This window comes from Leptodactylus fuscus, chromosome 4 (genome assembly GCF_031893055.1).
Source record: "Leptodactylus fuscus isolate aLepFus1 chromosome 4, aLepFus1.hap2, whole genome shotgun sequence".
NCBI lineage: Eukaryota > Metazoa > Chordata > Amphibia > Anura > Leptodactylidae > Leptodactylus > Leptodactylus fuscus.
The window spans coordinates 108,636,453-108,661,316 of record NC_134268.1 but is presented as its reverse complement, the minus strand read 5'-3'; positions in this window follow the sequence as shown (position 1 = coordinate 108,661,316).

Sequence of the window (24,864 nt, the reverse complement as noted above, 5' to 3'; positions counted from 1 at the left end):
CATGCCTGGGCCCAGGTGCAGCGGCTCAAACCATATTGCCGTCTCATCGAGGAGGGCATCCCTCACCTCGGAGGCAGTGTGCTGTCTGTCCCCCAAGCTGATCAGCTTCAGCACAGCCTGCTGACGTCTACCAACGCCAGTGCTGCAACGTTTCCAACTCGTAGCTGGGGTCAATCTAACAGCGGAGGAGGAGGCGGTGGCGGAGGAGGAGGCGGTGGCGGAGGAGGAGGCGGTAGAGGAGGAGGAGGAGGGGGGTGTTCTTCTCGTGTCCCTGCCAGGAATGTTAGGCGGGGAGACGAGGTACACCGGGCCAGTTTGGGAAGCAGTCCCAGCCTCAACTACATTCACCCAGTGTGCCGTCAGTGAAATGTAGCGTCCCTGTCCGCATGCACTTGTCCACGCGTCGGTGGTCAAGTGGACCTTTGTGCAAAGCGCGGAACTAAGGGCCCGCCTGATGTTGAGTGACACGTGCTGGTGCAAGGCGGGGACGGCACACCGGGAGAAGTAGTGACGGCTAGGGACGGCATAGCGAGGTGCCGCAGTTGCCATCTGGTCCAGGAAGGCGGGAGTTTCAACAAGCCGGAACGCCAACATCTCCTGGGCCAGCAGTTTAGCGATGTTGGCGTTCAAGGCTTGCGCGTGTGGGTGGTTAGCAGTGTATTTCTGCCGCCGCTCCAATGTCTGAGAGATGGTGGGTTGTTGTAAAGAAACGCCTGATGGTGCCTTTGATGGTGCAGGAGAAGGAGATAAGACAGGACCAGGGGAGGATGAGGTAGAAGTCAACAAAGTGGCGGAGGCAGATGAAGTGGTGTCCTGGCTCGTCCTCTGGAGTGCATCGCCAGCACAGTCAGCAGTGGCAGTGGCAGAGGCAGAGGCAGTGGCAGAGGCAGTGGCAGTGGCGTGAACGGCAGGCGGCCTTTGTCCTGCCGTTGCTGCCTGCCACTGATTCCAGTGCTTGGATTCCAAATGACGGCGCATTGAAGTGGTGGACAGGTTGCTCTTCTCAGAGCCCCTAATCAATTTCGAGAGGCAAATTGTGCAGACAACACTATATCTGTCCTCGGCGCATTCCTTGAAAAAACTCCACACCTTCGAGAAACGTGCCCTCGAGGTGGGAGTTTATCGGGGCTGGGTACGAACTGGAACATCTTGGGAGATTCCGGGTGTGGCCTGGCTTCGCCTAAGCTGCTGACCTCTGCCTCTGCCTCTAGCTACCCTTTTTGGTGCTGCACCTGCCTCAACATCCACACTACTTTCCCCGCTTGACATCCCCCCTGTCCAGGTCGGGTCAGTGTCCTCATCATCCACCACTTCCTCTTCCAACTCCTGTCTCATCTCCTCCTCCCGCACAATGCGCCGGTCAACTGGATGCCCTGACGGCAACTGCGTCACATCATCGTCGATGAGGGTGGGTTGCTGGTCATCCACCACCAAATCGAACGGAGATGGAGGAGACTCTAGTGTTTGAGCATCTGGACACAGATGCTCCTCTGTTAGGTTTGTGGAATCGTGACGTGGAGAGGCAGGTTGAGGGACAATGAAAGGAGCGGAGAACAGCTCTGGGGAGCAGGGACAGTTTGGGTTACCAGTCAGAAACTGGCACTATATGGCAGTAGCAAGAAATGAGGGTATTTATAACCCCAATATATTCTTTGAATTCCCAGTCAGACAATGGCACTGTATACCAGTAGTAAAAATTGTGGGTGCACGTAACCCCAATATATTCTTTGAATTCCCAGTCAGACACTGGCACTATATGGCAGTAGCAAGAAATGAGGGTATTTGTATTCCCAATATATTCTTTGAATTCCCAGTCAGACAATGGCACTGTATACCAGTAGTAAAAATTGTGGGTGCACGTAACCACAATATATTCTTTGAATTACCAGTCAGAAACTGGCACTATATGGCAGTAGCAAGAAAAGAGGGTATTTGTATTCCCAATATATTCTTTGAATTCCCAGTCAGACAATGGCACTGTATACCAGTAGTAAAAATTGTGGGTGCACGTAACCCCAATATATTCTTTGAATTCCCAGTCAGACACTGGCACTATATGGCAGTAGCAAGAAATGAGGGTATTTGTATTCCCAATATATTCTTTGAATTCCCAGTCAGACAATGGCACTGTATACCAGTAGTAAAAATTGTGGGTGCACGTAACCACAATATATTCTTTGAATTACCAGTCAGAAACTGGCACTATATGGCAGTAGCAAGAAATGAGGGTATTTGTATTCCCAATATATTCTTTGAATTCCCAGTCAGACAATGGCACTGTATACCAGTAGTAAAAATTGTGGGTGCACGTAACCACAATATATTCTTTGAATTACCAGTCAGAAACTGGCACTATATGGCAGTAGCAAGAAATGAGGGTATTTGTATTCCCAATATATTCTTTGAATTCCCAGTCAGACAATGGCACTGTATACCAGTAGTAAAAATTGTGGGTGCACGTAACCACAATATATTCTTTGAATTACCAGTCAGAAACTGGCACTATATGGCAGTAGCAAGAAATGAGGGTATTTATATTCCCAATATATTCTTTGAATTCCCAGTCAGACAATGGCACTGTATACCAGTAGTAAAAATTGTGGGTGCACGTAACCCCAATATATTCTTTGAATTCCCAGTCAGACACTGGCACTATATGGCAGTAGCAAGAAATGAGGGTATTTGTATTCCCAATATATTCTTTGAATTCCCAGTCAGACAATGGCACTGTATACCAGTAGTAAAAATTGTGGGTGCACGTAATCCCAATATATTCTTTGAATTCCCAGTCAGACACTGGCACTATATGGCAGTAGCAAGAAATGAGGGTATTTGTATTCCCAATATATTCTTTGAATTCCCAGTCAGACAATGGCACTGTATACCAGTAGTAAAAATTGTGGGTGCACGTAACCACAATATATTCTTTGAATTACCAGTCAGAAACTGGCACTATATGGCAGTAGCAAGAAATGAGGGTATTTATAACCCCAATATATTCTTTGAATTCCCAGTCAGACAATGGCACTGTATACCAGTAGTAAAAATTGTGGGTGCACGTAACCCCAATATATTCTTTGAATTCCCAGTCAGACACTGGCACTATATGGCAGTAGCAAGAAATGAGGGTATTTGTATTCCCAATATATTCTTTGAATTCCCAGTCAGACAATGGCACTGTATACCAGTAGTAAAAATTGTGGGTGCACGTAACCCCAATATATTCTTTGAATTCCCAGTCAGACACTGGCACTATATGGCAGTAGCAATAAATGAGGGTATTTGTATTCCCAATATATTCTTTGAATTCCCAGTCAGACAATGGCACTGTATACCAGTAGTAAAAATTGTGGGTGCACGTAACCCCAATATATTCTTTGAATTCCCAGTCAGACACTGGCACTATATGGCAGTAGCAAGAAATGAGGGTATTTGTATTCCCAATATATTCTTTGAATTCCCAGTCAGACAATGGCACTGTATACCAGTAGTAAAAATTGTGGGTGCACGTAACCCCAATATATTCTTTGAATTACCAGTCAGAAACTGGCACTATATGGCAGTAGCAAGAAATGAGGGTATTTATAACCCCAATATATTCTTTGAATTCCCAGTCAGACAATGGCACTGTATACCAGTAGTAAAAATTGTGGGTGCACGTAACCCCAATATATTCTTTGAATTCCCAGTCAGACACTGGCACTATATGGCAGTAGCAAGAAATGAGGGTATTTGTATTCCCAATATATTCTTTGAATTCCCAGTCAGACAATGGCACTGTATACCAGTAGTAAAAATTGTGGGTGCACGTAACCCCAATATATTCTTTGAATTACCAGTCAGAAACTGGCACTATATGGCAGTAGCAAGAAATGAGGGTATTTGTATTCCCAATATATTCTTTGAATTCCCAGTCAGACAATGGCACTGTATACCAGTAGTAAAAATTGTGGGTGCACGTAACCCCAATATATTCTTTGAATTACCAGTCAGAAACTGGCACTATATGGCAGTAGCAAGAAATGAGGGTATTTATAACCCCAATATATTCTTTGATTTCCCAGTCAGACAATGGCACTGTATACCAGTAGTAAAAATTGTGGGTGCACGTAACCCCAATATATTCTTTGAATTACCAGTCAGAAACTGGCACTATATGGCAGTAGCAAGAAATGAGGGTATTTGTATTCCCAATATATTCTTTGAATTCCCAGTCAGACAATGGCACTGTATACCAGTAGTAAAAATTGTGGGTGCACGTAACCACAATATATTCTTTGAATTCCCAGTCAGACACTGGCACTATATGGCAGTAGCAAGAAATGAGGGTATTTGTATTCCCAATATATTCTTTGAATTCCCAGTCAGACAATGGCACTGTATACCAGTAGTAAAAATTGTGGGTGCACGTAACCCCAATATATTCTTTGAATTACCAGTCAGAAACTGGCACTATATGGCAGTAGCAAGAAATGAGGGTATTTGTATTCCCAATATATTCTTTGAATTCCCAGTCAGACAATGGCACTGTATACCAGTAGTAAAAATTGTGGGTGCACGTAACCACAATATATTCTTTGAATTACCAGTCAGAAACTGGCACTATATGGCAGTAGCAAGAAATGAGGGTATTTGTATTCCCAATATATTCTTTGAATTCCCAGTCAGACAATGGCACTGTATACCAGTAGTAAAAATTGTGGGTGCACGTAACCCCAATATATTCTTTGAATTCCCAGTCAGACACTGGCACTATATGGCAGTAGCAAGAAATGAGGGTATTTGTATTCCCAATATATTCTTTGAATTCCCAGTCAGACAATGGCACTGTATACCAGTAGTAAAAATTGTGGGTGCACGTAACCACAATATATTCTTTGAATTACCAGTCAGAAACTGGCACTATATGGCAGTAGCAAGAAATGAGGGTATTTATAACCCCAATATATTCTTTGAATTCCCAGTCAGACAATGGCACTGTATACCAGTAGTAAAAATTGTGGGTGCACGTAACCCCAATATATTCTTTGAATTACCAGTCAGAAACTGGCACTATATGGCAGTAGCAAGAAATGAGGGTATTTATAACCCCAATATATTCTTTGAATTCCCAGTCAGACAATGGCACTGTATACCAGTAGTAAAAATTGTGGGTGTATATAGCCCCAATTCTATTGCTAGGGGACTTGCAGGGTATTTCTGGGGTGAAGGTGGGGGGGCACACCGTTGGAACGGGTATCGGGGTATATATCGGGTATACGGGAATACACTGACAGTGTATTCCATTCAGGATCCTGGGAAAGCTGGGTTGCGGCGATTGAGCCCGTCAGTGCCACGTTACACTGACAAGCTTCTCCCTGGAATTTAGCTCTTATAAGAGCTGTTGGTTGTCTTCTCCTTCCTATCCTAGCCTGTCCCTGCCTACCCAGAATCTAAGCCCTAGCTAGCTGCAAGCTCAGAATGACGCGAACCTGGGCGGCGCTGTTCTTTTAAATTAGAGGTCACATGTTTTCGGCAGCCAATGGGTTTTGCCTACTTTTCTCAACGTCACCGGTGTCGTAGTTCCTGTCCCACCTACCCTGCGCTGTTATTGGAGCAAAAAAGGCGCCAGGGAAGGTGGGAGGGGAATCGAGTAATGGCGCACTTTACCACGCGGTGTTCGATTCGATTCGAACATGCCGAACAGCCTAATATCCGATCGAACATGAGTTCGATAGAACACTGTTCGCTCATCTCTAATTATAACATAAATTTTGATTACTATTGAAGTGTCCCCAAAACCAGAAATCACAAGGAGTGAGATCTGGAGAGCACGGTGGCCACGCTGTAGGGAATGAGCGGCTCAAAATCCTGTCATCGGGAAAATGTGCACGAAGAGCGTTCTTCACAGGATTTGCGATGTGAGGAGGGGCTCCATCCTGCATGAAGGTGATCGTCTGCAGACACTGCCACTGTTGGAGTTGGGAAAGGACCACTGTTTCCAGCATTGTCCAGTACCTCGCTGCTGTGACTGATTTTTTTTTTATTTTTTTTATGCCGTCCGTTTCCCCATGCCTTGATTAGCAAACATACACATTTTCAGGCAATTCTGTCCATTGGGTCAGCCTGCACATGACTCCCAACACCTGAGGTTGTATTATGGCCACCCTGTATATATATATATATATATATATATATATATATATATATATATATATATTGTAAGCCAATGGCTGGTCAGGTAATTGGAAAGGGGGGGGTACATCTCACGCAGACTACTCAGGTGGGTGAGATGAGAAAACTCCAGAAATGTTTGTTCTCAGCAGACAACTTTCGTCTGCTGAGCGTTTTGGTAAATGCTCAGTACTGGGCTGGATTTTTAGGAATGACAGGCAGGACTGGTAGTGGGACCTGTCATTCCACCCCCCTCCAGTCCACACTTTGTGGATGTTCCGGCAGCGACTCAGCTGCAGAGAGTCTCCTTGTCAAAGAGGCTTAAGAAACCAGCTCTAGCAGCAACACTTTGGCAGAGCTTGGATGGAGAGCTGACATCCTGAATGATTCTACTGGCTTTTAGATTTCTGTTATTCTAGGTGAGGTAACCTATTCTATGTATAGTTAGAGCCTAGCCGGGCAGGCATTTATTTTTGTATTGTTTCCTTTTGTTGCTGCACTGTCTTTTTGAGTGAAAATAAACTCTACCTTTGCTTTGGACTAAAGAAACTGGACTTTTGTGTCTAAGCCACCCCACCTAGCAACCCCAGACCCTGACAATTGGTGGAGGACGCGGGCATACAGCGGTTGCTAGGGGGCAACAACACGTCCACTCCTTGCTGGAGAAATTTTTTTTTTTATGTCCTGGGTGAAGGCTGCTGCCGCTATACAAACCCAGACTATGGAGGAGATGCTGAAGCATCTCGTGCAGTCCAATGTGCAGCAACAGGAGACCAACCGTTTGCTGTTGGAGCAGATTACGCTCCTTAAAGAGACGGGTGTCTATGCACACTACAAATTGAAATCAATGGGAGGTTTTGTAACCCATTGATTTCAATGTGTTACGCGCGTAAGCCGGCACCCATTGAAATCAATGGGATCTGTTTTGAAGCGCTGCGCTCGGACACGTATATACGTATATACGGAGCCTTGGCCTGTCAAACAGGAACACTTTTGAGTGCTATTGGGTGACTGTAACTCCAAACTGCTGTGTAACTGCTCTATACTGAAAATCTGCTACCTACATAAATAAAAATGGCCGGTGAAACTGTGACTTGTGAATTTGGTGTGTGCTTTTGGCCTAACTTCTAGATGGAGCTGGCTGCTCTGTTTATTCACTTGGGTAGCTTAATGTAGTGGGCGAAGCAGTGACTTCACCTGGCATGGTCACAGACCATTTCTGATCTCTGTAAATTTCATTTATATTAGTATTCACTTGTTTAAAAAAAAAACAGTTATGATTGTGTAAGTATGGGTGGTCAGGAAAAAAAAAAAAAACATTTGGGGGGCCCTGAAGGCCAAAAGTTAAGTCCTTTATAAAATAATGTATAATGAAATAACTACACAATAGGTATATTTTTCTTACATTATCACTAGACCATTTGTTCTGGTAAAAGAGCATATTTCCATATATTATCATGGACGTATTTCAGTATTTTTGCCATCACTTTGCCATATGCTTATAAATTCCACATTCCAATTGTTATGCCATTTCTCCCAGCATGAAATTATCCCACATGTGGATGTAAACGGATGTATGGGCACACAGTAGGGTACAGAATCAAAGGAACGCTATTATGAATTTGGAGAGCAGATTTTGCTAGAATTTGTTTCATCATGTTGCATTTGCAGAGCCACCGAAGTGAAGTGGAAACCCCCTTTAAATGAACCCATTTTGGTAACTGTACCTCTCATGGAATTTATTAAGGGGTATGTTGAGCAATTTGACTCTTCAGGTGTTTCACAGATTTTTTTTTTTTTACCATTGAGACATAAAAATGAAAAATTCCTTTTTTTTACAATAAAATGTCACTTTAACTCCAATTTTTTTTTATCTTCACAAGGGTGAAATTGCACCCTACATTTTGTTAAACAATTTCTCTTGAACATAACAATACCCCACATGTGCTGGTACACTGATGTTTGGGCACATCACAGCGCTAACTGGCTTTTGGAGGTCAGATTTTGCTGGAATAGTTTAAAGGCATCATGTGACATTTGCAGAGCCCCCAAGGTGCCAAAACAGTGGAAACCCCAAAAATATGCCCCCATTTTACAAACTAGACCCGTCAAGAAATTTATCAAGGGGTATAGTGAGTGTCCTACAGGCATTATACAGAATTGGGCCGGGAAAATGGAAAGCAACATTTTTTTTCTATAAAATGTTACTTTCACCCCCAAAAATCTGTGGGGTATGTAAACGTTTTAGCACAACTGTATATTTATAGCAATTCTAAATCAATCTAGCTAGAAAAATTGAGCAGAGACCCAATCAGTAATCTAGGTCACTGAACGGAGCTCTACGGCGGCACAGGGATGTAAAAGAAAAGTAGGAGGCAAAAAAAATACTAAAAAATAAAACTAGTTCAGGGAAGGTTGAAGAAGGGATAGAGAAAGATGCCTGGAAGCACAATGCGATCTGCCAGGAGGAAATACAGAGGAATAACACTGTTATATAGTTAAAAAAAAAACAGCACAGGTACTATCCTTGCAATACCAGAGGGAGTGACATGAGCAGGGCAGTAACCGTTATATTAAACTACACACATTGGCTGCATTTGTGCAGACCAACCAATTGCAATGATCAGGGGTGGTGGCGCCATTTTATGCTCCTATGATCCTGACCAGTGGTTTTTAAGTAACCTGGCAGCACAGTTCATTGGATCTGTGCCAGAAAGCAGCTATAGACCAATCAGATTTGATCAGTCAATAGCAGCAACCACCATGGCTGGGAGGGAGGAAAATTGCAGAACTCATATAGTGGTCCCCAAGTCTGGGGACACATTTACTCCTGACTATTACACCTCACTCGTCACTTAGGGGTTAATAAAATTTCTACATTCGACCCAACAAGAGGTCATAACTTATTTCGGTATATTCTAGCACTGTAGATTCTTATAAACAAGGCTGTAATTGTACCATTCAGCACAGATATCAAAAGGCAATTTCTGAAACATCCAGACATCTCCCGTCTTATTATTTTATTAAACAAGTTTGCTCTAGAAATATGCAGACATTCCCTCATGGTTTTTGAATATGAATGTAAGGTGTAAGAAAACCCTTTCATACAAGCAGCAAAGAGAATGTAATAGGGGATTGAAGGCAGGGTTATCTGCGCTGAGCTTCAACCCCTGCAAACAGAAATATAAAGTGCCAGTTTGTTTTCAAAACTTAACAAGGATTTCAACAGAAAAAAGATTAAAGCAGCAAGTCCACAAAGACTGTGTGTATAGACTTCAATATTCACCATCTGAAACAATGCTTTGCAGAAATGATGAGTTTCCTGATTTGTGTTTGAACATTAAGCAATTAGCCCCGAGCTGGCAGTACAGGAAGTAGAGCTTGCCAAAGGAATGCTTTATTTTATAGCAATACTCAATATTTAACTTGACAAAAGTCAGACAAAACATTTCTATTAACCATTTACATATATAGCTGTGCTAAAAAAATGTAAGCCATTTACAATTTTTAATATAAGTAACTTAAATACTGTATATTAAGGTCAATACATAGTGTGAGAAGGTGACAGGCAGAGTGCTGGAGTCCCTCTGTATCAGCCCCAGCTTTTTCACATACGTGTGGTCCAGTGCGAGTCTGGAATAGGTTTCAGCCCCAGGTATCAGTCCTAAGGCTCATTATTGGCCCATAAAAGGCTGAAGAGCTCGCACTTCAGAGCAGATTTTGACAAGAGAAGAATGGCCTGGGTCTGTCCTGATACTGAGAGCTTTGTGTATGGTATGATGTTATTTTTGGTTCATTTGCAGGCTGGTAGTAATTTCTGTTTAGTTAGCGCTCAGACAAGCAGGAATTTGTTTGACATTATTTTGCCTGAAGTTAAAGGGGTATTCCCACCTCACATACTCACCAGTCTTTACTGCTGTAAAATCTTCTTTCTTCCTGGTTTCTTGCATCATTTGGTGGGCGGAGTTTTACATGCATCCTGCTGTTTATCTCCGCCCCCAAATCTGCATGTAGCTCACCGCCCACCCATATTGGACTATGAAGTACAGGCAGCAGCAACTCCATTCTGTGTTACATACAGAGACTGCCTGTCTCTGCCATGATGAACACAAATGAGTTAGCTAGCCTGATAACTGGGAGAACAGAAGAAATGAAAGCAGCTCCTGTCCTCTATATGCTAACAGGAAGCTAGGTCACGTGGTGTAGACACAGGATTAGCTAGATACACAGGCTCGCTCCCTGCACTTAGCCCCTCCTCCCTCCCCCCTGAGAGCAGCAGATACATCACTTGACTCATGAGCAGCTAAGTCAGGGCTGTGGCCACAAAGAATTGAATAAAGTAAGATAGTGGACAAACAAAGCAGTTTTGCTGAAGCAATGTATTTAGGAAAAGTCTTAAATCCACATTAACAAGCAGTATAGATAGGATCCTTGTGATGGGACAACCCCTTAAAGGCTGTATTTTATTTTGCTCATTTTGATGCCTGATGTAAAGGTTATTTATTTTGCTGTTTTTCTTTTTTGTTTTGTTTTTTTAATTTAGTTTTTATTAAAGAAAATTTTTCAATACATACAACAAAAGAACAAATCAGCAACGGGTCCAAAGTAGTAAACATATAAAAGACAGCGGTCTATGTGGGTTGTACAATACGAGTCTTCAAACACAGTGATACAAAGTGACAACTGATGATGGTCCGAGCAGACACCAGAACAAAATGGGGGAAATGGGAAGGAAGGGGAGAAAGGGGGACAAAAAGGGCAGGGAGAGATATGGAGTAGGGAGCAGAAAAAAATGGAAAAACAGAAATATTAAAACAAATTTAGCTAGCTGAAATCAGTGACTATCTGTTAACAGACAATACCGCATGCTCAGAGAAAGAGGGTGCATTGCGAATGAGTGTGGTAAGGAGGGCAGTGTACAAATAAATACGCAGATGTACGTGGTCCATGGAGGGAAAAGAACAGTAACAATAGTAGTAGTAGTAGAAGCCGGCTTGTAGAGGGCACTACTGAGATGCACTAGCAGGAGAGAGTGAATTCTGGGCAGGGGGGTCTCTCCTGTCCTCCATAAAGGAGAACCAGAGGGCCCACCTGGAGCAAAAGCTAGAGAAAGTGTGGTTTTTGGTGGCCAGCATCTGCTCCAGGGTGAAAGCCAGGTCCAGATGACAAGTAAGCTCACTAATTGTCGAGCAAGGAGTAAACTTCCACTGCTTCACTATCATAGATCTAGCTGTTAGCAGGATTTGGTCCAACAGCACATGCATGTCTGTGGGAAAAGACCCAGTGTCCAAAAAGCAGAGCGGCAACCCCGGGGAGGGGGAAATAGGGAGACCAGCTACAGAGGACATAAATTGGAAAACAGCGGTCCAAAAGGCACAGACCGGGGAACATTCCCACCACATATGCAGGAGGCTTCACGACCTCATCCTCTCCAGCAAAGTTTCGAGAAGGAAGCATCAATAAGCGCCAACTGTCTAGGAGATCTATACCAATGTAATAAGATCTTCTGGACCATCTCCCAGTGTGCCGCACCCTTCAACACCCGTTTGACAAACCCACAGGCTTCATACCATTCAGGCAGAGAGTTGGATTTAGCAAGGTCTTCCCATCTCATAAGGCATAGAGGTTTGACTCACTCAGAGGGGGTAGAGAGAAAAGTGTAAAAAGATGAAATGCCGCCCTTAGAAGGAGCAGCCTGTCTCCACAACCTACATGCCAGCCTGGGAAAAACGAGTCTCGAAGCACCAAGGGTTCGAAGGAGGTGCCTAAGTGGCAAGTACTTAAAAAAATCCTTGTGAGGAAGGTCATATTCCTCTCGCAAGGCAGAGAAGGATTTAAAGCAGTCATTCTCATATAAATAGGAGATTTTATGAAGTCCCTTCACTATCCAGGTATATATCCTTAATTGGGGAAGGAATGTGGTTGAATAGAGCAGTGGAAACTTTGTTAGGGGGAACCAAATCTTCTAGGAAGACATGTGACAGGAAATATCGCCACGCCCATATGGCTGCCTGTATGCTCAGTAGTGGGGACTTACTACGGTGCGGACAATATCCTTAGGACTTAAAAGACTAGAGATAAGATAGTAGTGAAATATTCGAAATTCGATATTAGTTTAGAGAAGAGCCTCAATATTCGACTACTTGATCGAATATCGAATCCGATTATAGTCTATGGGAAAAAATGCTCATTTCAGGGGAAACCACTATTCAAATAAAGAAAAGTCACCAAGTCCACGAATAGCAGGAGGAGAGTGTTTAGGAGGAGCGAAGTGCAGTTAAAGCGCCCGGACCCCATAGACTATGGGCCGGTTCACATTAGCGCTTGCCTCCCGTCCGGAAGGAGTCCGCAGGAGGACCCCCCCCCGAATGGAATATCAGCACAACTGCAATCACTGGACAGTTAAGCACATGGACCCCATAGCATATAATGGGCTCCGTGTGCTTGCATCGCACTGCCCGCATGAATCATTTGTGCGGGCAGTGCAATGCAAGCACACGGAGCCCATTATATGCTATGGGGTCCATGTGCTTAACTGTCCAGTGATTGCAGTTGCACTGATATTCCATTCGGGGGGTCCTCCTGCGGAGTCCTTCCGGACGGGAAGCAAGCGCTAATGTGAACCGGCCCTTACTTGTCCTGCAGAACCAGCATTGATTGGCCGAATGCTATACACTGTATAGCATTCGGCTAATAAACGCTGGTTCTGCAGCAGGCTTGTCTTTGATAGTTGTGAGAGCTGGCATCTTGCGGTTATGGGGATGCTGACTTTTTCTCATAGGAATGCATTGACCAGCGTAGATTGGCTGAATGCTACACAGTGTACAGCATTCAGCCAATCAACGCTGGTTCTGCCGGAGGCTCGTCTGTGATGAGGTGGAGTGTAAGATCGGACCACAGAAGTCTCCATTGTGGTCCGATCTTAGACTCTGCTTCGTCACAGATGAGCCTCTGGTAGAACCAGCATTGATTGGCCAAATGCTGTACACTGTATAGCATTTGGCCAATCAACGCTGGCCAATGCATTCCTATGAGAAAAAGTCAGTTCCCACATAACCACAAGCTGCCAGCTCTCCCAACTAGTAAAGACAAGCCTGCTGCAGAACCAGAGTCTGCAGCTTTAATTTTTAGCCAGAGGACTTCAGCCTCAAGAGTATTGTGGGCGTCGACCAGCTCATTATAGACCGTGGAGAATTCCCCCATTTTTCTTTCTATGTGGCCGGTCCGGACACACTTTTGCTGATCCCCATTTGTAGAAGTAATAACATCCCCTTTAGGGTGTCACATGTGACCGGTTCTGAGGAAGATGGGAAATCCGCAAGATCCGAGTGATTGAAAAGAGGGTTCAGTGGAAGCAGGGATCATAGTCTGGTTATTCTTTTTGTGGGCCGGCCTTTTTTCATTTGGTGAACCCTGAGGGGATGTGCTTGCCCCCATCTGTCAATTGGCTCCTAGAACCAGGAGGCATGCTGTCAGCCCCATCTGGGTGAGTCACCTCTTGGGAAGACGGCAGAGCTTCTACAGGTCAACAAGAGGCACTCTTATGTGAGAATGGCTGCTCCGCCTTGGAAGGGGAAAAAATTTTTTGAGGAGCTGGAAGCCCTGGAGGCTGAGGGCTTTCTCCTTGGCATGTTAGGGTCTGTAAATTCAGAAGAATTAGTGCTGTAAAATGAGAGTCCGACAAGTAAAGGGGCAATCCAGATGTAGCAATTGGTGACCCAGAAAGGCACGAAAGAACAGGGTCCAGTAAATAGGGTCGAGGAGATGGAGGTATGGTGCCAAGGAGTATCATAGATCAGCTGTGAGTCGCTGAGGGCGGAGTCATTGCCAAATCACTTAAACATAACAGCAGGGTAGAGACCCTCGGACTGGATCATGACTGCAAATCCGGGATACAATGGAGTATCAAGTTGGCCACCGTGACCGACTGTATTGGAGTATCAAGATGGATGCCTTGGCAGACTATACTGCAGTATCAAAATGGTCGTCGTAACAGACTGTAGTGGAGTATCAAAACGGTCGCCATTACAGACTGAATTGAAGTATCAAGATGACCGCTGCAACAGGCTGTATCGGAGTATCAAAAGTGGCCGCCTTGAACGGCTATGGTTGAGAGCCAAAGTGTCCACCAAATGACCCTGGTTGGCCAGGAGTGCTATACTAATAAGGCAGACAGAGTTCGTGCAAATGATGTCCTGGAGGCTCTGGAAAGGGCGCAGAGTAGTCCAGGGAACAGATCCTCACTCCAGGGCCCTTGGGTCTGTGTCTGTAGCAGATGTATCGTAAAGCACAGCAAGCCTCAGTCTCCCTCTATTATGAAATGTGGATAGTACTATCAGGGGAACAGCATATCCTAGCAACCAAAACGAGGTGGAGGGCAACTCAAGGATGGCAGCTAGGCTGCAGAACGCAGTAAGGGATGGAGCTGAGGGGACTAAGGCTCACCTGTAGCTACAGCAGTCCACTGTGTCGGCGCCATGTGTGAGGCCGTGGAGAGGCAGTTTCTGCAGTTGCAGTAGCTGTCCTGGGCCTCACGCCTAAGTCCACACGGCAAGGAGACTGCAGGCGGCAGAGAGCAGTCAGCAGTGTCGGTACGCCAGCCCGGATTGAGGAATAGCGTGGTCGGCTCTTCACTTAGACCCCCGATGACCTGGGGCAGCCTGGTAGCCAGGGCGGCACTCACCACCTCCAGAAGACTAGGCCGCAAGATGGCGGATCACCTCCTTGCAGCCAGGAATGACGGCACCTTCTGCTACGTGGCAGGGAGGGAGATGTAGCGGGGAGTCCTGGGGGTTTCCGGCAGCAGAGTCGGCAATGCCGGGGATCTGGGCCCCGCTCCAAGATGGCCTATTTTCCCAATTTTGTGTCCCTGTCTCTGTCTTTTTACTTGTTCATATGTCTGTGTTTACACTGAGGGTCAATTCGCTTCAGTGGTTTTATGTGTATACTATGGGAGATGGCCCTTTCTGATCAGCCAGATCTTCAAGGAGGGAAATGAAGATAGTGCCCCTAAGCTCACCCCCAGACATACATTTCTACCAGCACCTAAGAAGACATCCTTCTTTCTCAGGATTCTTCAAGGGGGAAAGAGGTGGGGGCTTCCTTTTGGAAATCGCAGCATGTCAATTATAACTATGGAAACGCCGGTGGCTTTCCCATAGTTATAATTGTAACAGAAAGTCCGCGGAGGAAAACTCCCTGAACTTTCTGTTCAAAGTAGTGTGGGAAGAACCGCAATGCGTTCCCACCGCGGTTTTTCCCGCAGCGCTTTAGGCTTAGCCTAAGTCTCATTTCTGTCCTGTAAATGTTACTCCACTTTCACAGTTCAATAAATCTAATGTGCAGGGAATCGAAAGGCTAGTCATGTCCACTTTCCTACCCACTTTTGAAAATAATGTAAACAAGCAGTCATAAAATTGTTGCGGCAGTATAAATAAGGACGAAAATATGGTAAACCCTTTTTTGTGACTTTTGGACAGTAGAAAGCTGGAGTACACACCAGTTTCCACGTATAATTCCACCTCGCTAGGCCTAATATGTAGGAGGGGCTTAAAATCAATTTAAAAAAGAATTCAATAGAATTGATTTTTAGTTGCTGAACTTTAAATGCAATTTGGTAGTATTTGCACTGCTGCTTTGAGAGTGCGAAACGACTGTTGCCTCTTAGCCTATAATGCTATGACTCCCTCCCAGGAGATGTTTTTAATGCACTTTAATAAAGGACAGTGTTTTTAAGAAGAAAATCTGCTATGTGGTGAGTGCCCTTCAATTTTTGCTCTTTCTTTACCATGCTTACGTATACTTTGGGTTACTGAGCACCACCACACTAATGGTAAATGACAATTGTCAAATCCCATATTATGGTTTGCCGTCTTATTGACTACATATAATGGTCAACCTTTGGTCTGAGAATTAGCAGTGCCACCTATCTCTACTTTTTTGTATTCTGCTTCCACATATACAGAGATTATAGAAACCTCTCTTTTTTATACATTGTTCCATGTCATGTCCTGCCTTTTCTCACTTTCTTGCTAAGCATGTTAATTAAATTATGCATACCCTTTAAGCTCTTTCCTACAAAGTATGGTGGATGTCGGAGATTTAAATATGGCAACCGCTTGAGAGCCGAGCAGCTGCCATTGCCACTGGGTCTCTGCTGTTTTCTTATTTTTTTTCCAACTACAGAATAATTAATGGTAACATCATAAAGAAAATTTGTCCCACAAACATTAAGACCTCATATGCCTCTGAGAGTGAAAAATAAAAAAAAAAAGTTATTGGGTTTGGAAGGGGGGGAGACAAAAACGAAAAATGACAATCCTCCGGCGGGAAGGGGTTAAAGAAAACCAAAAAAATAGAATGAGTGGTTTCAATGTTTTAAAACCATGTTATATAATGTTCCAGGAATAAAAAAACTGGAAAAAATAAAACTAAAAGATCATTTGAAATAAGACATCAGCGGCGAAAAATATTGTTAAATTGAAAAAGTCTGTCCTCACTTACCTGTATTCATCAGTGAATAGGGGTTTCTGGGGTCTTTTTGACACACTTTGATATTATCCAACAGACTATTTGTCTTTTTTTTTTTCTTTCAGGGAAACAAGAAAACAGCAAGGGGTCCTAAAGATATATTGTAAATAATGAAAACAACAATTTTGAAAAAAAAAAAACCTCTGCTCCTCTTTTTCATTCTCTGTAGGTGAGTAGAAAGTTTTGTTTATAGTTTGAGAATTTGGAAGCAAACTCTCCTGGGCGTTACTTGTGGGTAGCTTTCAGAGGACCATGCAGAGTTCATAACACAATAACAGTTTCTGAAAAAGAAAATGTACACTCTCAAGAACATATATTGTATAATGCAAACATATTCTCCAATCTTGTTCTTATAATATATCTGAATGATGTGCACAAGATAATCATAAGTGTAAGTAATCATAAGTGGCAAGTACTGTATAGTACTATATACATATAAATGTATGTAAGTCTGCAGCCATACAGGAACAATACAGTGCTACTAGATAGTGCTGCTTTATGGATAACAGTATAAGTATAAATAGTACAGAGCCGACAACAGGGGTGAACCTTCCCCTTTCGCCGCCCGAGCTGACTGCAGAAAGCCGCCCCCCCCCCCCCCGCCGGGAGGAGGGGGCGGATCGGGGGCGTGACCGGGTGAATCGGGGGCATGGCCGGGTGGATCGGGGGCGTGGCCGAGTGTAGGGGCGGGACTTAGCCCCGTTCGCCGGCAGAGAGTAGGCCCGGAGACTGCCTGCTCTCTGCCTGAGCATGAGGGGAGGCTGCCGGAGCAGCGCTGCTTCAGTGGCCTCCCCAAACCACCGCTCGGTGCTAAGCCAGTCCAGGACAGCTTGTCCTGGACTGGCTTAGGTTAGCAAAAATGCCGCCCTCCCTGAGGCCCTGGCATAGTGCCGCCTGAAGCGCTCGCTTCAGGTCGCCTCATGGGAGGTGCGGCACTGGCCGACAATTACACAGACACCTCTTTGTGATTGAATGATAAAAAGATAGCACTACACAGTGGCACTACTAGGAATGGTGGGGCCCCGTGGTGAAATTTTGACACCCCCCTCGACCAACACCAAAGACCCCTGACCGACCGACATCCGCTCCGCACAAAAATGCCCTCATAGTGGGCCCTGCACACAGTTTTATGCTACATGTTGGCCCCTGTACACACTATATTAGGATCCATAGTGGCCCCTGTGCACACTATTATGTCCCATGGTGGACACTCATGAACAATTATTATACTCTGGGGTCTGAAAAGAGACCCAATGAGGGGAATACACACATAAAAACGCTGTTACTTACCTATCTCCGGCTCCACTGCACTCCCCGCTGATGTCGGCCATCTTCGATGACGTACGGAACGTCACATGACGCGGGCCTGCGTCACAACGCATATGGACGCAGGCCCCGATCATGTGACGTCAGGGACATCACAATAGTAGGCCCAAAAGCTGCCCAGAGCATGTTGAGGTAAGTAAATGGACCCCATAATGGCCTATTAAAAAAAAAAAAATGCAGCGGTAGCGGCTGTCGCCAGGCCCCTTAATGTCTGTGAGAGCCAGAATTCTTGCTAGTTGGTAGATGATCAAATGTTTATTTCATGCAATAAAATCAAAATTCATTATTTAAAATTCATGCAATGTGATTTTCTGGATTTTTTTAGATTCTGTCTCTCACAATTAAAATGACAGACCTCTCCATTCTATGTAGGTGGGAATACTTGTAAAATCGCCAGTGTATCAAATACTTATTTTCCCCACTGTATATCACAAAGTTCAGTTTATTTTCCTCTATCTTGAACAGAAAAACAAAACTATACTTTCAACAGCGATTTTCTTTAGTTTAAACTTCATTTCTTCATGAACAGGGTAGAAGAAGATGGAATCCATCTTTCATAATAAAATACATGCAAAAACTCTGCGTTCATCTACATGTTATGGAAACAGTAGCTGTGCAGGATTCTCACTCTAAAACAAACAGAATACAGGGAAAATACAAGGAAGGGTTCACAGCTGCGCCTGGTCTCTGCTTAGCAGGTTTCCGTCTTCTTCCTGAGAAACTGGACAGGAGACAGAAACTGGCAATCACTTTTCAAACCCATTTATTCGAATGGGTTTGCAAAGTGTCCGCCCGTCAACGCCCGTGAGCGTTTTCTGGTCTCTGCAGCAAAACCATTTATTTTTAACCGGAAACAAAGTCGCAGAGCAGCGCTTTGTGTCCGTTTAAGAAAGAAAAAAAAAAAACAGTTTCACTGCGGAGACCAGAAGACTCTCACAGGCATTCACGGGCGGACACTGACTGCCAGGTTTCTGTCTCCGCCCAGGTTGATCAGGTGCTCTAGAAAAAGCTATCTGGCTTCTGAAACTCGAGTTGCACATGACACTAGAACCTTTTCCACACAGACTTTTAAACGGTTATAAGTCTATTTGATATGTCTGAAGTGAAATTGTGTTTGAGTGTAAGTTAGCTGGAACTGTTCTCTTTAACCCCTTCAAGCTGTGACACACTATTATATATTTCTTTTTTCCTTAGACTCCATGCACACAACTGTTGTCTCTATCGGCAGCCATTGTGGTTCAGCCATTGTGCATAAAGTATGGACCCATCTATATCTTAGGGTCCATTCACACCTAGTAACGTGCCGCGTGATGTGGCATGTATACGGCGTGTGAGACTTTGAGCACCGTATATGGTCCCATTGATTTCAATGGGAGCCTGGATCGTATACGCCGCAATTTCAATGGGAGCGTATACAGCGCTCAAAGTCTCACACGCTGTATATGTGCCACATCACGTTACTCCGTATGAATGGACTCTAAGGGCCCATACACACAGCTGTAGTTTTTGCGACTGTATGCCTGGGCCATAGTGAAGAGTCGCAAAAATTGAAGCAGGTCTTATACCTATCCATATTTGTGGTTCTGCACATTCATTTTGTTTTATTGATCAGTGAAAACCACAGATGACATAAGGATACCAATCCGTGTGTCATTCATGCTGTTTTTACTGACCCGTACACTACACATAGTTGTGTGCATGAAGCCTTATTAACATCATGAGGTTTGTGCAGACAGTAGAGACTGGATCGACCGGGGAGAAATTCCTTGTGTTTTGCCTGGATTCTTTTTATCCTGACGTGAGACTACTGTTTGGTTTACTATTTGCATCAATCATATCCTGTTGTCAGGTAAGTGAGAGGGCTTCAAATGAAAAACCTGCTGCATTTAAATATGCCAATTCCAATGTATTTTAAACCAGTGATATCTCTGGAGATAATACAGATAGAAATACAAGAACCTCTTATTTTATGTGTCACCAGAATCAAGTTCCCATGATTTATAATTCCTGAGATTTAACTGTTTGAAGTGACCATCTGCCCCCCATTTTCTCCACATTACACTCAAGCCTGTACACTGTATGGGTTGAGAATCAGGATAAACAGGATATAACTCACAATAGAAGCATGGGGACACATGAATATGTTTTTTTCTTAATTTTTCACCTTCTCCAGCCTCTAGGAAATATAACTGTATTTCCTGCTCAACCACTTTAAGGTTCACAACTTGATGCATTCTTCCAATTATAAGACTGAATATAAGAAAATTTGTAATATATCTAATTTAAGAAATACAATTCTTTTAAGGCTAGTTTCACATGGTGGAAAGAGAAATTCCTTTTATGCAAACACAAGGGGTCTCACAAGGGGTCTGAGGATCTCATCTCGGTACCTAATGGCAGTCAGGCTACCTCTGGCAAGCACATGGAGGGCTGTGCTCCACTCCAAAGAAATACCACACCATACCATTACTGACCCACTTTCAAACCGGTCATGCTGAAGGATGTTGCAGGCACAACGTCTGGAGACGCAATGGAGAGCGATCTGCTGCCTGCAATATCCTTCAGCATGACTGGTTTGAAAGTGGGTCAGTAATGGTGTGGTGTGGCATTTCTTTGGAGGGCCACACAGCCCTCCATGTGCTCGCCACATCCTTCCCTTGTGAGACCATATGCTGGTGCAGTTGGCCCTGGGTTCCTACTAATGCAGGACAATGCCAGACCTCATGTGGCTAGAGTGTGTCAGCAGTTCCTCCAAAATGAAGGCATTGAAGCTATGGACTGGCCATGCCCATTCCCCAGACCTGAATGCGATTGAGCACATCTGGTACATCATGGCTCGCTCTATCCACCAACGTCACATTGCACCACAGACTCTCCAGGAGTTGGCAGATGATTTAGTCCATGTTTGGGAGGAGATTCATCAGGAGACCATCTGCAACCTCATCAGGAGCATGCCCAGGCATTGTAGGGAGGTTATACAGGCATGTGGAGGCCACACACACTACTGAGTCTCATTTTGACATATTTTAAGGACATCACATCAAAGTTGGATCAGCCCGTAGTGTGTTTTTCCACTTTAATTTTGGAGGGGACTCCAAATCCAAACCTCCATCGGTTAATAAATTTCATTTCTGTTAATGATTTTTGCATGATTTTGTTGTCATCACATTCAACTTTGTACAGAGCAAAGTATTCAATGAGAATATTTCATTCATTGAGATCTAGGATGTGTTATTTGAGTGTTCACTTTATTTTTTGGAAAGGTGTATATCCATACGCTGAAGAGCTAAATGGCTACTACCAAGATCCATTAAGAATATCTTGAGATACATTACTAGTTGTTGAGAACTCATCACAAGTCCCTATTTTCACCATATTACGCAAAGTACAATTAATGGTATTACACTATTAGCGCTTGCTGCTGTCTCTTTTTGTCTCTTCTAAGGACATAAACAAAGCACCTTAAGTGGAGAAGAAAGTACATAAGCAATAAGCAATATTAGGCCAAGGCTCCACGTTGTGGAAACGCAGCTCTTTTTGTTGCAAACTGTTCTGTGTTTTTTTGAGACAAAGCCAAGAATGGCTACAAAAGAAATGGGGAATATACAAATCTTATACAGTGCCTTACGAAAGTATTTGGCCCCCTTGAAATTTTCAACCTTTTGCCACATTTCAGTCTTCAAACATAAAGGCATAAAATTTAAATTTTGGGGGTAAGAATCAACAAGTGGGACACAATTGTGAAGTGGAACAAAATTTATTGGATATTTTAAACTTTTTTAACAAATTAAAAAATGGAAAAATTGAGCATTCAAAATTATTCGGCCCCTTTACGTTAGTACTTTGTAGCGCCACCTTTTGCTGTGATTATAGCTGCAAGTCGCTTGGGGTATGTTTCTATCAGTTTTGTACATCGAGAGACTGAAATTCTTGCCCATTCCTCCTCACAAAACAGCTGGAGCTCAGTGAGGTTGGATGGAGACCGTTTGTGAACAGTACTTTTCAGCTCTTTCCACAGATTCTTGATTGGATTCAGGTCTGGACTTTGACTTGGCCATTCTAACACCACGTTTATTTGTGAATAGGGTTGAGCTGATCTTGAGATTTCAGGATTGTTTTTCAAACTCGATTTCCGATCATTTTCCATTCAAACCCGATCCCGATCCCAATTCCGATCCCAATGCAAGTCAATGGGATTTTTTTAATAATTGAGGATTGGATTTTAAAAACGATCCTATTCACTATACAGCAAGGAGTCCAAAAATGTAACGCTTTAATTGTTAGACTCCACGCTGTGTAGTGATTTTAAAAAATCCTCTGGCTACTTAGTCCCCCCTGGTGTCCACTCATCTGCACAGATCCGCTGCCGCTGGTCCGGTCCCCGCTGTTCTCGCTTTCGCTCCTCTTCTTGCTCCTCATCTCTCCTCGCTGCCCCCGCCTCCCAGGTTAGTGTTACAGACCTAGGAAGAAGGCAGGGCTTGTGGCTTAGGAGAGTGTGCACCACTCATGTCTCCCCTCCCAGTACCCACCCACACTCTCCTAAGCCACAAGCCCCGCCTTCTTCCTAGGTTTGTAACACTAACCTGGGAGGCAGGGGCAGCGAGGCGAGAAGAGGAGCGAGAACAGCGGGGACCGGACCAGCGATCTGTGCAGGTGTTAGCTACTAGAGATGTTAGCTAGTTAAGCGACCGAACGCTGGCACAGGCTGTGTGCTGGCTGCATTCATTCATTAATATGGGACCTAGCTAACATTGTTAGCTTTTCCCACAATGCTTGGCCAGTAGCAAATCATTGTGGGAAATAACCTCCGACCTCAATCCCGCCTAAAAAGTTCGGGATCGAAATTCCGATCGCGATCGTGAAATTTACTCGATCATCGATCGGAATCCGATCTTTTCCAATCCCGATCGCTCAACCCTATTTGTAAACCATGCCATGGTAGATTTAGTTTTATGTTTGGATAATTGTCTTGTTGGAAGATAAATCTCCATCCCAGTCCCAGGTCTTTTGCAGACTCCAACAGGTTTTTATTCCAGAATGGTCCTGTACTTGGCTCCATCCATCTTCCCATCAATGTTAACCATCTTCCCTGTTCCTTCTGAAGAAAAGCAGGCCCAAACCATGATGCTGCCACCACCATGTTTGACAGTGGGGATGGTGTGTTCAGGGTGATGAGCTGTGTTGCTTTTACACCAAACATATTGTTTTGCATTGTGGCCAAAAAGTTGGATTTTAGTTTCATCTGACCAGCGCACCTTCTTCCACATGTTTGCTATATCTCCCAGGTGGCTTGTGGCAAATTTTAAACAAGTCTTTTTATGGATATCTTTGAGAAATGGCTTTCTTCTTGCCACTCTTCCATAAAGACCAGATTTGTGCAGTGTTCGACTGATTGTTGTCCTATGGACAGACTCTCCCACCTCAGCTGTAGATCTCTGCAGTTCATCCAGAGTGATCATGGGCCTCTTGGCTGCATCTCTGATCAGTCTTTTCCTTATTTGAGATGAAAGTTTAGAGGGACGGCCGGGTCTTGGTAGATTTACAGTGGTCAGATACTCCTTCCATTTAGTTAGGACTTTGATAACTATCTATGTTTTGATATATATAAGAAGTAGGGTCCCAACCGTCTAACATATATTAGGGAGCCTTCACACGGAGTAAACGTGCATGTATTTTTGCAAAATGCGGGTGCATTTACACTGAGCATACGCTCAGCTCATTCTGAACGTGTTTTACGTTCAGAATCAGCTCAGCGTATACTTAGTGTGAATGCACCCTACACGTGTAAAAATACACATGTAAAAATAAGACTCCCATTGACTTCAATGATATTTTTTTCCACATGAAAAATACGCCTGTAAAATGTCATTGAAGTCAATGGGAGTCTTATTTTTACACATGCAAAAATACACGCGCGTTTACTCCATGTGAAGGCTCCATAGAGACTTTTTACTCCAAAAGATGGTGTCTTACTTATTTATTTATCTATCACTGAGCTGGTGTCAATAGTGAACAAATTTCTTCAGAAGTGCTTGAACAACATAGAGTATAGAGTTGTTCAAATACTTCTGAAGAAATCAGTTTACTATTGTCACCGGATCGGTGATAAATAAATAACAAATTTTGACACCATCTTTTGGAGTATAAAGTCTCTAAGAAAGGTCAATAGAATCCCATATTTTACTACTAACATATAGGAATATCCTTAAAGGGGTATTCCCACGTCGCATACTCACCAGTCTTCGTTGTTGTAAAATCTTATATCTTCCAGCTTTGTTGCGTCATTGGTGGGCGGGGTCACATATGCAAAGCTAAGCGGCGAGATGCCGCTGGCCCTGTGTGCACGCTCATAGACCAGTCTAGCCTCCACAATGCGAATACAGACCCGACATCCGCCTCTCTCTCTTACAGTGGATGCCGGGTCTGTATTGGCATTGTGAAGGCTAGACTGGTCTCACCATCTATGAGCGTGCACGCAGGGCCAGCGGCATCTCGCCGCTTGGCTTTGCATTTGTCAATACAGACCCGGCATCCACTGTAATAGAGTGGCGGATGCCGGGGAGTGTAGACGCTGGCACAGATGCACAGACGCCGGCACAGATGCCAGCAACATCGCTATGCTTCTGCCCTGCATGAAGCCAGCAACGGCAGAAGCGATGCTGTTATTCTGCTCCTCCCCCCCCCCCTCGGAATAGCAGCATCGCTCCTGCTGCTGCTGGCTTCATGCAGGGCAGAAGCATAGCGATGTTGCTGGCATCTGTGCTGGCATCTAACCCTCCCCAGCATCCGCCTCTCTATTACAGCAGATGCCGGGTCTGTATTGGCGGCCCCTTCCCCCCAAAGGGAAAACTACTC